We start from the raw sequence: 11,190 nt of genomic DNA on the forward strand, positions 1-11,190 counted from the left end.
TGGTGTCATATCTTAGAAACTGTCGTTTCATCCAAGGTCACAAAGATTGATACTTATTATTTTCCTAAGCATTTCATGGTTTAAACTCTTAAATTGACATCTTTGATTCATTTTCAGCTAATTTTTTTATGTTGTGTGAGGTAGGGGTTCAATTTCATTCTTTTGCACATGGCTATCCAGTTGTCCCAGCATCAGTTGTTGAAAAGACCAATTCCTCATCAAGTTATCACCATTGTTGAAAATCAGTTGCTCGTAAATGTATGAGTTTGTTCTGGGACTCTGAATTCTATCTCACTGATCTGTATATATCCTTATACTGGTACCACATTGTCTGAATTTCTATAGCTTTGTATTAAGTTTTGAGATTGGCAAGTGTGAGTCCTCCAACTTCGTTCTCTTTCAAGATTGTTTTGGCTTTTCTGGTGCTCTTGCGTGTCAGTGTGAATTTAGAATCAGCTTATCAATGTCTGCAGAAAAGCCATAGGGAAAGAAAAAGTAGTTGAAATTTATAACTTAAAATCTTAACTGTTATGGCTGAGAGAGACTGTGGAATTCATCTAGTTCAATTCACTTATTTTAGTATTGAATGAATGGGCCTCGGGAAGGGAAGGGATTTGCTTGAGAGCCTCAGAGCAGGCCAGAGAGGGAGTGGGACCCAGCCTTACAGAGTCTATTCATTCAGTACTAAATGAATGGATCTAGAACCCATTCAACACTAAAATAAGTGTGTTGAACTAGACGAATTCCACAGTCCCAACCATAACACTATGAGATGTCAAGCTGTAAATTTCAACTACTTTTTTTCTTCTGCATTGCTGTGTTTCAGTTTCTTTGTGTACGTTCACTTTGCTTTGGGTTAATATGTTCAGTTGATCTGCTCTAAGAACAGCGCCCAGCACCTGTTAACTTAGGACAATAGCATGCTGAGGGAGAGCTTCATTTTCATTCTATATGATGGCCAGTAAAGGGGAGGGGGGTGTTACCTTCTATACTCTTCTTTGGTTGTAAGTTTCTGGTGGTTTATCTCAGGGTTATCGTCCTTCAAATATTGATGAACCGATGACCACTTATGGCTAGCAATCCAGTGATTGAGAGGTTAATTGTCTTGGTGGTGGTTGTTCCTGGCCACCCCCAAGCCCCCTCTTTTAGCCATTAGGGAACTACAGAATGAATGTGTAAGTGCAGATGGGGTGGGAGCGAGAAGGAACGTTCAGATCTGCCTCCCTGAGCATGGATGGAGGAGGGTGTGTTTCTTCTTCTTTTGATTGTCTCTCACTTTTGACCACCTCAGTTGTGCCTATGAGAAAATACCAAAATGACCAAAATAAATAAACCTAGGACTTTGCTGGAAGCGAGGGTAGCTTTGCTTTTGTCCTTTTCCTCCTCCTCCCCCCTCCCCAACCTCTCTCTTTCTTGGTGCTTTTCGTTTATTGCTCAAGACTATTTCATTTTAATTCTTGAAGTCAAAATATGATGTCAAGGGGCAAAATAGAAGTTTGGAGGGTTTTAACTTTCTCTTCATTGTAGTTGAATAGAACCAAAAGTATATATGCTTTTTTCGTGAAATTGTTCATGGATTCCATGGGTCCTGCTCAAATTTTTGATTCTGCCTGATAATCTCCAGTGGAGAATATATGAAGGATTCATGAAGACCTAACTACATCATTTTCTGAGGTTTTGTTGATGGTAATGTCCAATATCCAATCCATCATATTTCCTTTTCTCCCTCTAACAATTTTTTTAAGGCACTGCTAAATTGTGCGTTCGCCACTAGTGAAGCCCTTTGAACAGATCTCCGTGGGAAGCTGTTCGTATTCCAAGGGTGCTGCTGCTGGTCTTATGTTTAATATTTTGGGAGCTCTCATTTCTCTTTGGATTCATTTACCAAGCTTATGAGAAATGTAAATTATTTTAGAAACAACTTGCAGTCTTGGCCCAAATGACATTACCACTTGACTCTAAATGATGGAAAAAAAAAAAAAAAAGATTAAAAAAATGCCTTGTATAGACAGACATTTGCTACCATAGGAGATTTTTTTTATATTAAACAGTCATTTAACCCCAAACTCTAATTAAAACTAGTAGAATATATCAGAAATCATAAAGATACTCTAATTTCCAACGTAAGTCATGGTTCAGGTTAAATTTCATATTTAAATATCAAAGGACATAAGTCTTTAATGAGACTGTGTAAATCCTTTATCAGTTATGAGAAAAAATTACTTATCCTAAATGTACAGGATTCAAATTCTCAAGGTTTTTCAGTATCTCATATATGTGATTTTTTTTCAAGGAGATAAACTATTACAGGAAGAAAGAAGCATGTTTAATGAGGAAAGGGGATTCAGAGTATTCTGAGTTTTTAACTATCGAGTAGAATTTCATTTCTACATTATTGCCCATTAAAAAAAGCTTCTTTCACATTTATTTCAGCCATTTTTTTAAAGTAGTTTTTACCTGAGATAATGAAAGCATTAAACAGAGATATCTCTAGTAGTATAAAAACCAGTGGAATACATCTAATACATCTAATAGCTGAAGGATCACTTGTATATATTTTATTTCACTTATTTTGGAATAATTTTAAACTGATGGGAAAGTTACAAGAATGATTTAAAAGATCCCACATATCCCTCTTCTAGATTCTCCCGTTAACATTTTGCCGTATTTACCTTATTCTATTTATATATACATATTAATTTTTTGTTATTATACTAAGTTGCAGTTACGATGTCTCATTAGCCGTAACTACAGTACTTCTGTCAGCACCAGGACGGCAATATTGATAAAGTTCTACCATTTAATCCACAAACCCCATTCATTTTTTTTTTTAATATATGAAATTTATTGTCAAATTGGTTTCCATACAACACCCAGTGCTCATCCCAAAAGGTGCCCTCCTCAATACCCATCACCCACCCTCCCCTCCCTCCCACCCCCCATCAACCCTCAGTTTGTTCTCAGTTTTTAAGAGTCTCTTATGCTTTGGCTCTCTCCCACTCTAACCTCTTTTTTTTTTTTTTTTTTTTTTTGTTCCTTCCCCTCCTCCATGGGTTTCTGTTAAGTTTCTCAGGATCCACATAAGAGTGAAAACATATGGTATCTGTCTTTCTCTGTATGGCTTATTTCACTTAGCATCACACTCTCCAGTTCCATCCACGTTGCTACAAAGGGCCATATTTCGTTCTTTCTCATTGCCACGTAGTACTCCATTGTGTATATAAACCACAATTTCTTTATCCATTCATCAGTTGATGGACATTTAGGCTCTTTCCATAATTTGGCTATTGTTGAGAGTGCTGCTATAAACATTGGGGTACAAGTGCCCCTATGCATCAGTACTCCTGTATCCCTTGGGTAAATTCCTAGCAGTGCTATTGCTGGGTCATAGGGTAGGTCTATTTTTAATTTTCTGAGGAACCTCCACACTGCTTTCCAGAGTGGCTGCACCAATTTGCATTCCCACCAACAGTGCAAGAGGGTTCCTGTTTCTCCACATCCTCGCCAGCATCTATAGTCTCCTGATTTGTTCATTTTGGCCACTCTGACTGGCATGAGGTGATATCTGAGTGTGGTTTTGATTTGTATTTCCCTGATAAGGAGCGACGTTGAGCATCTTTTCATGTGCCTGTTGGCCATCCGGATGTCTTCTTTAGAGAAGTGTCTATTCATGTTTTCTGCCCATTTCTTCACTGGGTTGTTTTTTGGGTGTGGAGTTTGGTGAGCTCTTTATAGATTTTGGATACTAGCCCTTGTCTGATATGTCATTTGTGAATATCTTTTCCCATTCCGTTGGTTGCCTTTTAGTTTTGTTGGTTGTTTCCTTTGCTGTGCAGAAGCTTTTTATCTTCCTAAGGTCCCAGTAATTCATTTTTGCTTTTAATTCCCTTGCCTTTGGGGATGTGTCGAGTAAGAGATTGCTACGGCTGAGGTCAGAGAGGTCTTTTCCTGCTTTCTCCTCTAGGGTTTTGATGGTTTCCTGTCACACATTCAGGTCCCTTATCCATTTTGAGTTTATTTTTGTGAATGGTGTGAGAAAGTGGTCTAGTTTCAACCTTCTGCATGTTGCTGTCCAGTTCTCCCAGCACCATTTGTTAAAGAGACTGTCTTTTTTCCATTGGATGTTCTTTCCTGCTTTGTCAAAGATTAGTCGGCCATACGTTTGTGGGTCTAGTTCTGGGGTTTCTATTCTATTCCATTGGTCTCTGTGTCTGTTTTTGTGCCATGGGATGTTAGTTTTTAATAGTTGGTTATGTGTGCAAGGTTTTTTCACTGTGAAGTTAATAAGTATTTGTACTTAGTTAATGAGGAATTAGTGTCTTGTGGGGAGACACTTTGAGACTATATCAATACCTGTTTTGTATAAATTTTTGTCCTCTGGTTTTAGCATCCATTGATGCCTCTTGGCTGAATCAGGCCTTGCCAAATGGCGGCTTTCTAATCAGACTCCTGCATCTTCATGAAATTGGCATTCTGGTATAAGCACCTGATCTTCTCCCCTGTTTATGTATTTACTTAGCATCCATTCATTCATCTCTTTATTATATTAGTATGGAACATGGATTCTGTTTTGTAATTTACAAACTATCTTGATTTATTCTGATCCTCTAGTTGCCCTAGATTTGGCTGGTGGGAGCACTTTCAAGCTGGCTCTTGTGTTCTTTGACACAGTCTCAGGTTTTGTGTGTGTGTGTGTGTGTGTGTGTGTGTGTGAGAGAGAGAGAGAGAGAGAGAGAGAGAAAACATTAAATTTGCCATCGTAACCACTTTTCAGTGTACCGTTCAGTAGTGTTGAGTATATTCACATTGTTGTGCAACAGATCTCTAGAACTTTTTCATCTTGCAGCATTGAATCTCCGTTCCCACTAGCACTAACTCCACCCATCCCCCAGCCCTTGATAACCACCTTTCTACTTTGTTTTTGTGATTTTGACTGCTTTAGAGTGTGAGTGGAATCATAAAATATTTGTCTTTTTTGGTACTAGCTAATTTCACTTAGCATAGTGAACATCGTGTCATCAGGGTTCATCCATGCTATAGCATGTGACAGGATTCCCTCCCTCCCTCCCTCCCTTCCTTTTCCTTTTTAAGGCTGCACACTTCATTGTATGGATATACCACATTTTCTCCATCCCCTCATCCGTCAGCGGACATTTGGGTTGCTCCTGCCACTTTGCTGCTGTGACTCATGGCTGTGATGAGCATGGGCGTGCAAATATCGCTTCGAGATCCTGCTTTCAGTTCTTTCTGATAACATGTCCAGTGGGATTGCTGGGCCATATGGTGATTCTATTTTTAAGTTTTTGAGGAACTTCCAATTGTTTTCCATAATGGCTCCATAATTGTTTTCCCTGTGGTTCTTTGAAGTACTTCCTATCTTGTATTATTCCTACCCCATCCTGTGATCGGCTGTTTCTCCAGAGTCCTGTTTTAGTTTAGTGGAGAATCGTATTTAGGAACAAGGCTGGGTGCTAACTTGTGCTCATTGCCGCTCACTGTGCCGTCATTGCTACTAGGTCCCCTGAGCAGAGAGTAGGGAAAATATACATCTATGTTTGTTCCCCATCCGCCCGTCTGTATGTATTCTACTCTTCCACAAGGTCTGTTCTAGTTTCCCCCTTTCCATATTTATACCTCCTTTACCCTGTAGTAAAAAATGGGGATCCCATAATCCTCACTAGATTCACTGCCCCCTGGGATTAGCCAATCTCCTGACCACAGGGCTGGCTGCCTTCCTCCGAGCCACCCCACCCCCTGCTCCCGTGCACAGGGCTGCTGCGCCTTGAGTTTCCTCCCTTCCAAGTCTGTGGTGGCTCCTGCTGTTTGAACCCCATAGTAGGGATTTTAAAGAAGGCACCTTTGGCCCAGATGGCACTGCCACTGCAGATCTTGCCCTCCAGTTCCCACGGTGGTCTAGTGACAGGGAAAGAAACACAGATAAAGTTTTCTACTTTGAATAGCACTGTTTAGTTCGGCTGTTTTGTCTTTGTTGTTCTGCTACAATATTTTCCGCATTACTTTCTACGCTGGTTAAGTCAGAGTGATGACTGCTGTGGCGTGGGGTCAGTGGAGGAGAGTGAGGAAGAAGAAAGTCGGGCCGCAGTCTTGAGGGGGACAATGGATGTGGCGGGGAGGGTACCACACGGTAGCGAATCCAAATGCCCTCAGAGCTAAAACACGTTAGCAGTTAAAGATCTTCATTTCTGTGTTCATATTTATACCTGTCCTTGCAAAAAAACCCTGCCTGTCAGTTCGTCATTTGGATCATCCACCCCCTTAACTCTTAAGCTTTAGGAGTGTCAGGACCAAGTTCACTATACTGAGTGCTGAGGTGTTCTTTTATTAAAGTCAGTTATTTTTCAATCTTCACAATCCGTAGTAGGAGGAATAATATCGTGCCCCTGGACAAATGATTCCTTAGTAAGCTCAGGATGGAGTCCAGTTATGTAACAAACGTGGGAGCCTGTATAATAATTATTAGAACTTATTCCTACCTGTGGGAAGATGGAGTCTATGGCCATAATTATTTCCATTTTAGAGATCTAGTTCCCCTAATGGGAATAATTGCTCAAGAGGTTTTTTTTGTTTTGCTTTTGTTTTACAAAAAAAACAAGCAATAGTAGCTAGCTGACACTATTTTCTATGTACCAGATACCTTGCCGAGTGAGTACCTTACATGCATTGTCCCATTTAATCATGATGATTACGGGTGCTGTGGCCCTGTTACGACCCCATTTTACAGATAAGGAAACTGAAGCCTTAGTCCTCCAGTCTCACACATAGCAGGCATTATAGTATGTGCTGGTTTTGATCTATTATCAGAGTTCTTGGTTCTGAGCAAAAGAAACTCTCTGGCTACCTTAGGAAAACAGTTTGTGGGGACAAAAATCCCAGATAGCTCTAGGGTCCAGGCAACAGACCCAACAGTCTTTCAAGGCACCACTGAGGGAATGAGTCCGCTACAATTTGGGCCCCTCACCACACAAAGTCATGAGGGAAATCCATCGCTGGCCTGGCTTTGGTTACATTCAGACTCTATGGCTAGACAGGGGCACCCTGGTTGCCAGTCTTAACCAAGTGAGACACAGGGGGAGACTTCAACATAAGAGTCTAAGGGCTGTTAACCACAAGATAGAAGAATGGATAGTGGTAGGCAAAACACAACAAATCCCCGCCCTGTGGAAGGGGTAGTTAAGCACACAGGCTCCGAAGTCAAGGGCTTCAAATGCCTATGGCACAACTTCCTGTGTGGATCGAGCCAGTCAGTTTATATCGTAACAAACTATACAGGCATACCCCGTTTTATCGTGCTTCACTTAATTGCACTTTGCCGTTAACTGTGTTTTTACAAATTAAAGGTTTGTGGCAACCCTACATCAAGCTAGTCTCTCGGGGCCATTTTCCCAATAGAATCTGCTCACTTTGTGTCTGTGTCACATGTCAGTAATCCTAGCAAGATTTCTAACTTTTCTGTTCAGTTTGTTATGGTCATCTGTGATCAGTGATCTTGGATGTTACCATTGTGATTCTTTTGGGGCACCATGAATGGCATCCATATAGGAGTGCACACGTAATATATGTTATATGTTTTGTGTGTTTTGACCGCCTCACCAGTTGGCCATTCCCCCATCTCTTTTCTGTGTGCTTGGGCTTCCTTATTCTCTGAGAGACAACAATTTTGAAATTAGGCCAATTAATAACCCTACAGTGGCCTCTAAGTGTTCCAGGGAAAGGAAGAGTCCATTGATGTGCCAAACTTCATTGTTGTCTTTTTGTAAGAAATTGCCACAGCCACCTTTAGCATCCCCCAACCCCGATCAGTCAGCAGCCAGCAACACTGAGGCAAGACCTTGCACCAGCAAAAAGATGACAGCTTGCTGAAAGCTCAGATGATGGTTAGTATTTTTTTCAGCAATAACGTGCTCTTTAATTAAGGTATGTACGTTGTTTTTTTAGACATAATGCTCTTGCACACTTAATAGACTACAGTGTGGTGTAAACGTAACTTTTATGTGCACTGGGAAACCAAAATATTCATCTGACTTGCTCTGTTGCAATATTCGCTTTAATGTAGTTGTCTACACGAAAACCTGCAGTATCTCTGAGCCCAAATGGGAATGATCCTGTTTCTAAGGGTTGTAGGAGGATTAAGTGATATGAACCAGGCAAAGCACTCAGAGTGCCTGGCACATAGTAAGCACCTTAATATGTTTTAACAATTTTTAATGTCGCTTTCACATATATTGCCTTGTTTACTCTTTTATTACAACCCTAAATGTTCGCATCACCTCTGTTTTTACAAATACAGAAACCGGCTCTGGGGGAGGGGTTCCTAAATGGCTTATTCAAAGCCACCTACCTGATCAGTAGGGAATTGGGTTCTTTTACCATGTCACTTGAACTACAAAAAGTTCTCTAATATTTATCCTTTCAGCTTCTAGATGAGAATCCTTTAAAGTAACTTCTAATGTTGGGGTGCCTGGGTGGCTCAGGTAACCTTCCAACTCTTAATTCCGGCTCAGGTCATGATCTCATGGTTTGTGAGACTGAGCCCCACATTGGGCTCTGCCCTCACAGTGTGAAGCCTGTTTGGGATTCTCTTTCTCTCTCTCAATAAATCAACAGCAACAAAAATAACTTCTGATGTTTTACAGTTTCCTATAAACAACAGTGTGGTTTATACCATAGGACCTAAGGTAGAGCTAAGACATTTTTAGACATTTACTAAGGTTAATTTAAATATGGCAACCTTTCTGGTTTGGTCAAAGTGATAATGCATTAATCTAGAGATACTGAATCTTTTCTTGTCTTTATTGCCAACTTTATGCTATTCCCCATGGAATTACAGAAAACAGGCATCCCTTGGTCAAAAATGAGCATGAGAATCTTGGAACATATTTATCCAGGAATGCTTATATTGATTCCGAAAAGTCACCTAATACTTAATAAGGGGGAGATAATGGGGGTTGGGTTGGGATTTCGTCAAGTGGGTTTCTAACCCTTCCAAAGCTATTTGCAAAGGGTCATTGATGGATATGTGCCAGTCCGAATTAGCAGACTCTGTCCTCACCTTACCTTGACGTTTTGTAAATTTTCTGGTTGAGGATATTGGCAGCAGGTTAAGAAACTTTGCAAATGACCTGCTGCCTGAAGTACTAGCTCTTGTATGAGAAAACAGAATAGGTACCAGCGGGGATCTTGACAATTTGGACCACGGGCAAAATCTAACAAAATGGACTTTCACCTGTGTTTGTAAACCAGGTGCATAAATATATAAGGGAGAGAAAAAGCCTAGAATCTAGGTTAAAAAAATAAAAGGCATTTTATTAGAGTCTAAATTGAGTATAAAGATGGCTGCCAAAAAGGGTAATGGCTTAGGGCCATATTACTAATAGACTAATGGACTCTCCTGTTGCTAATAGACTGTTCAAAATAAAGATGGTGATGTCCTGCTACATTCTACTGGTAAGAGCTTGCTTAGAGGCCTTCATTCAGCACCCCCCCACTACACTTTTAACTCTCTTCCGTAATAAGGAATAAATGCATATTATAGAAAGCTTAGAGGGTATAGAAAAGCACAGAGGGAAAAAAATCTTTTACAAAATATAGTACTTTTATTATTTTGGCCTCTTTCCATCTTTTTAAAGATGAAATGTTTATGTAATTGATATGTATACAAGTTTTCACTGTGCCTTTAGAGAAAACTTCCCCTTTTATAAGTATCTTTTTAATGGCTATAGATAGTCCGTCATATGGCTGTATCATTATTTGTTTAGCTCTTCCCAACTGTTGGATGGTTTCCAATTTTTCTCTGTAATCTGGAGTGCAGACAGATTAATTCATAAAGCCGTGCATCATGGTGATATTAACACTAGCATATAGTGGCAAAGAGCTACGATTACAAAATACGACTTTTTAAGGACAGTAATCTCTTGAGTTAGGACCCTAGTAGAGTAATCAGCTTGTTGAATAGCCTGGGAACCATAGCAAATAGGAACTAAGGGTATAGGTTGGAACCTGCAATAGCGCTTTATTACTGGGAAAATACAAAGCAACAAGCATCCAAGAAGCTGACTGTCAGGTAAGATGCCACTCTTCAGGTTCCCAAAAGTGACCCAGCTTTATGTACTCGACGTGCAGTAAAGCCTCTTTGGAAAAGAGGAGTTAAGTCTTCAACATTCAACCACTAAATGAGAGCGTCAGTACCCACTACCAACCCCTAAACAGAACGGATCCAAGTTGTTTCCAGTGCTCACATCTTATATGAGAATTTTGGATGAATTGTATGTATATTTTTGTCTTGCTGTTTTTGTTTTTTTTTTTTTTTTTTAACATACAGTGCAATATTGGTTTCAGGAGTAGAATTTAGTGATTCGCTACTTACATAAAATACCCAGTGCTCATCACAAGAGCCCTCCTTAATGCCCATCACCCGCTTAGCCCATCTCTCTGCCCACCTGCCCTCCATCAACCCTTAGTGTGTTCTCTACAGTTAAGAGTCTGTTTTCTGGTTTGCCTCTCTTCCCTCCCCCCACCCCACGTTCATCTGTTTTGTTTCTTAAATTCCACATACGAGTGAAATCATATAGTATTTGTCTTTCTCTGACTTATTTCGCTTAGCACAATACTTTTTTTCTTTTTAAATTTTCTCTCTCCAATCTTGCGACATCACATTTGACCCTGACAAACCCAAGGGAGCCAGAACAAATTTTTAAAAAAGGTTCGTTAGAGCCATCATTCTCCTCATGACCTCATTACTAGTAATTATTAAAATACGTTTCACAGTGGGTAAAAACAACCATTGTGGCAACTGTACAGAACTCACCCATGGATATCATCCTCCAGCAGCCATCCCAAGGTGAGTTCTTCATTCCATGACCTCAGCTTCCTAAAAAGTGAGACCAATACCAGCATATTTAGCCCTCGTGTGCTCCGAAAGGATTAATTTCTATTGGCAATCCTATGGAAGTTGATGAAGGGCAACAGAAACAAACTGTAGTGATAAGAGTATGCTATGCACTGCTTAGCACACTAGGGAGAGAGGATCTGTGTTTCTGTTTAGTTGCTGACCCAGACTAAAGAGGATTCCTAGCGAACGCTTCCTGTGTATCACACACTTAACGTGCCTTGAGTTACTTGTATTGAATCCTCACAGCCGACTATGCCGACCTAACAAGTAAGTCATCCCCG

The sequence above is a fragment of the Panthera leo genome, chromosome B3, assembly GCF_018350215.1.
Source record: "Panthera leo isolate Ple1 chromosome B3, P.leo_Ple1_pat1.1, whole genome shotgun sequence".
Lineage (NCBI taxonomy): Eukaryota > Metazoa > Chordata > Mammalia > Carnivora > Felidae > Panthera > Panthera leo.